The 6899-nt window shown below is 32.7% G+C and overlaps 1 protein-coding gene across 3 annotated transcripts in view; it reads left to right on the top strand.

Annotated features, from left to right (window-relative positions):
- The first annotated feature begins 816 nt into the window (after positions 1-816).
- LOC122719662 (protein L-Myc-1b) overlaps positions 817-6899 on the top strand; it is a 32124-nt gene continuing 26041 nt past the window's right edge. For 2 of the 3 annotated variants that reach the window (XM_043945665.1, XM_043945667.1), the window contains exon 1: positions 817-1437. The gene's annotated coding sequence lies outside the window, so the exon portion shown is untranslated. Of the gene's footprint in view, positions 1438-5299; positions 5365-6899 lie in introns of those variants that run through there. The other variant, XM_043945666.1, reaches the window with a different exon arrangement.

Below are 6899 nucleotides of genomic sequence, written 5' to 3'. Positions count from 1 at the left end.
TTATGTACATATTACAAAAATTTTCAATAATTCTTCCTCAACATAAATTATTGCATATATTTATTTCATATATTCATTTCAGTTCATTCATTCAGTAATAAATATTTATATGTTCTTTATAAAATACATATAATTTGTTCTTTATAAATACATATAATAGTATACATTGAAATTGTGCGTGCGTGTGTAAAAAATATCTAATTTTATAAACATTATATACGATATAATTCATTACATATTGATGTTTTTCATATATTATAATTATTTTCATTTATCATCCTTCGTTATTATTATTTTTATCTTCCAAATAACAAAACCACCATATAAAATTCAACCTTCTGCTATTTACGAAATGAATGAATAATTCACCAACATTTAAATCGTTAAAAACTATATATCAACTATATATCAACAAGAAATATAAATCATCTGTCATATCCTACAATTGCTAACTGAATACAAAACAAGAATTAGAAAATAAAAAGAAAATTTTTGCTCGATTTCTTAGCCGCGTCGATTATCGCTTATCGTATCACGAAACATCAATCATAACCGCGTACGCAATGATAAGGTAATTATTCACTAGTAATAGCGAATAGTATATTACATTGGTATATAAGTATACAGCCGTGAAAGATAGAATGAGAGCGCTTCTATGTCAGAGAGCTTCGGCTCTGTCCTTAAGTAGCGACGCGATTATCGAGCGATACGACTCGCCGGCTAAATATTCGAGGGCTGTATGTAGTGAGGGAAGAAGAGTGGGGCACGACGCTGAGTGGTACGGCCCTGACGCCGGGTCCCGTAGCGGTGGGCATGCCTGCGGAAGATGGAAGGCGCACGAACCGAATGGTGTAGTTGCCTTTAACCGGCCTTAATGTGAAGATCGGATCGCCGCCGATCAGCGTACGCGTGCACAAGAAAGAGAGTTAGAGCCACCGGCTTATCGTACGGATCGCGCCGAGAATGAAATTCTCTCTTTGCCTGGTAGAATATAGCAGCAGAAGTAGTAGTAGCAGTATCTCGTCGTACGACAGTCTCGACAATAAAAGAAAACGGCTGGAACGTTTATGGCCAAACGGCAGTAGTACCGGCGGCTGTTTCGCCTGAACGGATTTACTCTTCGTGCACGCATTTTCCACGCGTTTACCTGGACGGTGAAACGGAAAGAAGCTGCGCCGTTTTTCTTTATTTTTTTTTCTTTCATTTCGGTTTTTGCTCAGTGCCGCGTAACATCTCGTCTTCGCGTGGCTTGTCCTCTTACTCGAGACCAGCCAATCTCGGAATCTATAGACACGCCTTGCAGAAGAAAAAGAGGCGGGACGCGCCTTAATTCGTTCTATTGGTTTCGTTTCTAGCGCGAGATTCGAACTCGCGCCAAAGTGTGTTCCACAGTGGATACTATCTCTCTTTTGGGTTACAACGCTAAGTGGCCGACAGGTGAGTACAGTGAAATTATTTCCTTTTGTTTCCTATTCAATCTTTTTCTTTTTTGTTCGGTGAATTTTAATATCGGATTCGAAATGATAATTCACATGATCATGGATAATTTTCAAATTAGACGATAGATTTCATAGTTTGCGTTAATTTCTTTTCCAATTTTGACAGTTCCACGCGAAGCCATAAACTCATAACCGGTTCGAGCCGGAATTTCAGCAAGAAACGAGATCGTTCGCAAGATTATCTTTGATATACTAGCAAATGTAGAGATAAACTCGATTTTTTCGAATATTATATAAAACGTGTATAAAATATTCTGCTTGGCGTGTTTTCGAAATTTTATCTAATAGTTTTTACAATTCGTCGAGAATTTTGAGTATAAATATCGATGAAACAGTTTGTTTCGTGAAAAGAGAAATTCTCTGAACATTTTGTATTAACTTACAAATTTCTACTTTGGCAGTTAGCCGGTTCGTTTGAATTTATCTCTGTCGTCTATAAATAGTATTCGAAATACGTATTCGATTTGTAATATCTATCATATATGTCCGTGTTTTTTGTCTAGTTTTACCGCCAAAATTTGATATAAAATTTTCGCGCGCATTTTCAACTTTGTTAATTAACTTTCAATAATTAAAGAATCGTCTAAAATTCAATTATTAAATCCAAAATTAAAAGTAATTTCGAAATTTATATTTGATTTTTTTTCTCGTATATGCGTAAGCCATTAAAATCCCAAGATTTCAATGTTAGATACAAATATTTAATATAATTAATTTAAAAATAATTTAAAATTACTTTTCCAATTCGATATTTTCTATAAGTTTTTTTCAACATTATATTTTTTAATTTTTTTTTAAATGTTCTATTGATTTCCAATATTTGACATTTCAAAAATATTTTTCCTCTAGATTTCAAATTCTATACATTCCATATAATTTAAAAATAGTTTTAAAATCTATCTATATCTTTCTGTATATATCTCATCGAAACAATTGTGATACATGACATTTGGGAAATTGTTTTATATGAATATGATTAAACGAGATGTTATTGATATGATCAAATAACATCCCATCGGAATCGATATATGTGAAAATATGTCATACGGAGATAGGCACGCTAACCGATATGTTGCACTTTCTATCGCAACGTCATGCAACACGTTTGCAGCACGCGCGCGTATGCGTCTAGTTTTCAAGAATTTGTATATAGGGTATACTTCCGTATGGATATAATACAAATGGAGGAAGGAAGATCGTTTTTCATTTCGCTTTTGCCGGTGTCCTACGTCCTTTCGGCTTGAAGAAAGCTATCGTTAATTAGAGTGCGGTAGGAAAGCTGTCAGCTCGTTACACGCTTGAACGATAATGTTCGAGACACACACATACATGCATATACCCGCCACCTATATCTAAAGCTGCTGCCGTTGGACCGGTTTCGCTCGGCGCGTGTAGGCAGAAAAGTTCGATCCATCGATCGACGCTCTTGTGGCCATGGAATGTGCTTATACACGTATATGAATGTACGTGTAATACATGCACATATAGATTTTCGAAAGTCCTGTCTAAACGAAAGCAGTTATCCGGTTTATCAGATCGGTCTGTCTTCCCGAAAAAAAAAAAGCAATTTTTCGCTTTCTGTCTTCTTTTTCCTTTTTTCGTTTAACGTTCAATTCAATTCAATTTCGCATATGAATTTAATAAATTACGTATGTTTCTATTTTATGTACATATGTGTGTATGTTTTATATACCACAATAATTTTTCTCGTGCATCGATTAGGTAAAATTGAGTTTTTAAAACCGATGAAAAATATTGCTACGCGATTTTTGTGAAAGTGTAATCTATTAATAACAAACTCGCGATGCAAGTGATTGTATCTGTTATGTAATTGGAAAGAAAGAAGATCTACCTGTTGGTAACGAGACTCAGGTAGAAATACAACAATTTGACGGAATTCGCGCAAGAAATTATATTACCGACATTTTTTCCCAAAACACTTGGGGCGCTCTGTATATTTTGTTACCTCTGTCTGTTTACCTGTTCGTTGAGGAACACTTTTTTCGCGCGTGTTTGGTCGACGCTTCGAGAACGGTTTAAACGAAAGTTTATCCCGCTTCTTTTCTTTTCTCCTCTTTTTTTTCTTTCTTTTCTTTTCCCTCGTTTTTCTCTCTTACGACGAGAGTACCACGAGAAGGTTTATACACACGTTGATGCTTTCTTTTGCTCCCAAGGCCGTTCTAGGAAGGTGATTTCCCCTACCGACCGTCTTTTGTTCGATTCAGCGGGTAAAGTAGGGACAAGGAAGAACGACGGATAATGTGTCATTGTTTTTCAACGGTGTGCGTTTTTCACGGGCGACCGAGTCACAAAGACCACCGGTCTCTATCTCTCTTTTTCTCTCATGATATTTCTGCACCTTTCACTTTTTTTTCCCTCCTTGTTGCTTATTTTTTGGTCCTCCTCGCGGCGGTTTTCGATAAGAATCTCACGTGGAACAGACTCGTTTAACCGTCAAACGTCTTTGTCCGAACGCTTGTCAAAATATTAACACCAATATATAGTTTGGCTTTTCGGCGAAATCGTTCTCTTGTTTGTTCTTCGCATAAATATCCCGCAGAATCATCTTTTTTACCGATCAGATGAGAAACAGATATACCGAATTTCGACGCGTGCGTTTTTTGTTTTTTTTTTTTTTTTTGTTTTAATTTCACGATCTTAACATTGTTATAATATTTAATCCTATGATGGATTATAAAGAAATATATAATTGGAACCTAAAATTCTTAATAAAGGGGAAATTTTTGTTGTTTAATTATAATGACAGTTCTTCAAACGTCATTCTTCATCGCTATTTCATATTAAAATAGCTAATTCTTGAGTTAATGTATTAAATTTTATGGATTAGAATAGAATAGAATAATGCTGAATAATACAGATATTTAAATATAGGAAATTCTTTTAGTTTTCAAACTAATCAATCTATTTCAGTCAATTTATTTATCTTGTTTTTATTCTTTATCTTTAAATTATAAATAGATTATAAATAGATATGAAGTTGTGTAAATTGATATTTTTTACAGATACTAATAAAGAATTATAATCAAATGAAATTATATATATATATTACTTCCTTAATAATTTGAAATAATGTGCATTTTATTTTTATATTTTGTTACTTTAAAATTGTGTTTTTTTATCTATGTATATTTTTGCATATTGTCATAAATGTATATATATTCGCAGTTTAGTAATAAATCACGTTTGTCAAAAAAAAATAAACGAAATAAGACATCCTCTATTAACTAAGACAGTTATTAACATTTTTGTTGCAATAACATTTTGTAGAATGTATCGCATATTACTAATTTATATTTTCAATATTTGGAATATTATTTTAAAATAATTTTCTTCAATATTAAAATTTCTTTTTTCAATGTTTTCTAAATATTTTTTTTTAATTTTTATTCGTGTAAGAATTAATTATGTTATTGTGTAATTTTTTTTTTTAAGAATTAAAAATTATATGTGGATTTTCTATTAATATTTTATTCTAAATTGACCTTTCTAACCTCACAATGTTTAATGTATTCATAATGATAGTTCTTTTTATGTGTCATAATCGTATAACTATTTTTCATTACATTACTAAATATTAAACGTTTATATTTTCTTGAGATGACTTGTGATTTTTTATGATAATCATTGTAAAAAACTTTTTTTTTCTCTTCAAATCGAAGTATTCGTACTTCGTACGCATGCGTACTTTTCTCGCGAAAGCGAGTGTCGTAACAATCGAGGTTATGTAACGATTAATTGTCACGCGGAGAACGATCAGTACAGGAATAAGATAACGACTGGCAAAAGCGCGCGCATTTACTTGTCATCATTGAGGTGGGCCTAATCGAGCGGATATAATGTTTAGGTTAGGCCATTGACAATAAAAGGCAGAGTTGATTGCTCTGTCGGTGTTGTAGATTCGCGAAACCGATATAGCCGACGAATTTCGTTGGAATTCTCTTGTGAGTCATTCGAGAGCCGCCCATATAGCGTCATACCATTTGACTTTTCGTTGTGTGTGATCATAATCATTTGAGAGCTCTCTCGACATTCATCTTATGTTCTTTGATGGAACATTTAAACGATCACATTCACAATGAGTGATCGCGTAGATTTATATCGAATCTCTCTGTGCAACGTGTTAACGTATGCCAAGCGATATCACTCCGCGAAAAAATTGACTTTTCTTCGTATCATAAATCTCACACGATTATTCTTAATATATATACATCAATATCGATTATTGTTCTTAAAATGGTTTAGCTCAAATATATATATACATAACTATATCATAATTTAGACACTCTGTTCATTGCATATCTGAGGTCGTGCGAAATCTTAAGAGTCTCGTGCAACACCTGATGATTAAATCATATCATGAATTATTGTTAGTTTTGTGTTGCGGAGAAAGATGTGTATAACGATCTCTCGTGCAGGGAGGGAAAAAGTTACGTTCTTTAGGGACATTTCGTGAGGTGGGTCGTGATTTATTCGAAGGTTAACAAATTCGATTCGTACCGGTTCTTTTCTTTTATTTTCAGTTCCCACGTGTTTTCATCTCGTAAGTGTCAAAATACCTCTATAAAAATTCGATGTTAATCTTCTTATAATGCCATCGAAGTCTAACAAGAAATCTACATTTTTACAATTTTGTTTCTTGTTCTTATATATATACCATTATTTTATCAATGCATTACATTGGTAATACATTACTATATAATTTATTTGTAATTATTTTTCTAAGCTTTGTATTTATAAACTTTCAATTATAATTTTCTATATATATAACTAAAATTTCATAAAATTAGTTCACGTCTTTATTATTATTTATAATTATTTTTTATCTATGAAAGATAACGATGGCACTAAAAGTAAGATTAAGATTATCATTATCGATTCTTTTTTTTTTTAATCATTAATATTTAGTTTGTGTCGTGTGATTAAGTGACATTTTTTATCGATATGCGGATAACGTGCAAATTGATACGTTGCAAGAGAAGGTCGACTATTTACGTACGAATGCATACATGTAAACGAGTTCCGACCTCTGTTCATATTTTCATAGCGTTAACTGTATTCGTTTCGGTGATTCGCGTGATAATGCGCGTTGACATTACGACACGCGATGCAATACCGAATAGTCATTACAGTGCACTAGAAGCAACATGTTGTAACAATAAAAGAAATAAAGTTTCCTTAGATAGATGATCGATCGAGTGATTGACATTAAAAACCTGCAATAAAAATTCACTCATTTTCCATTTTTCTTGTGCGATTAAAAATAACAGTTTTCATTTTCTCATTTTACTACCCGATATAATATCTAAAGTACCTTTTATCTAAAGTAAATGTACTTTTATAAGCACAAAAATATAGCTAGGTTGTAAAATAAATTATCGA

Source organism: Apis laboriosa, unplaced genomic scaffold (genome assembly GCF_014066325.1).
Source record: "Apis laboriosa isolate Shangri-la unplaced genomic scaffold, ASM1406632v1 scaffold91_cov154, whole genome shotgun sequence".
Lineage (NCBI taxonomy): Eukaryota > Metazoa > Arthropoda > Insecta > Hymenoptera > Apidae > Apis > Apis laboriosa.
Note: the sequence above shows the minus strand (reverse complement) of the source record. Positions and strands in the feature narration are given on the sequence as shown.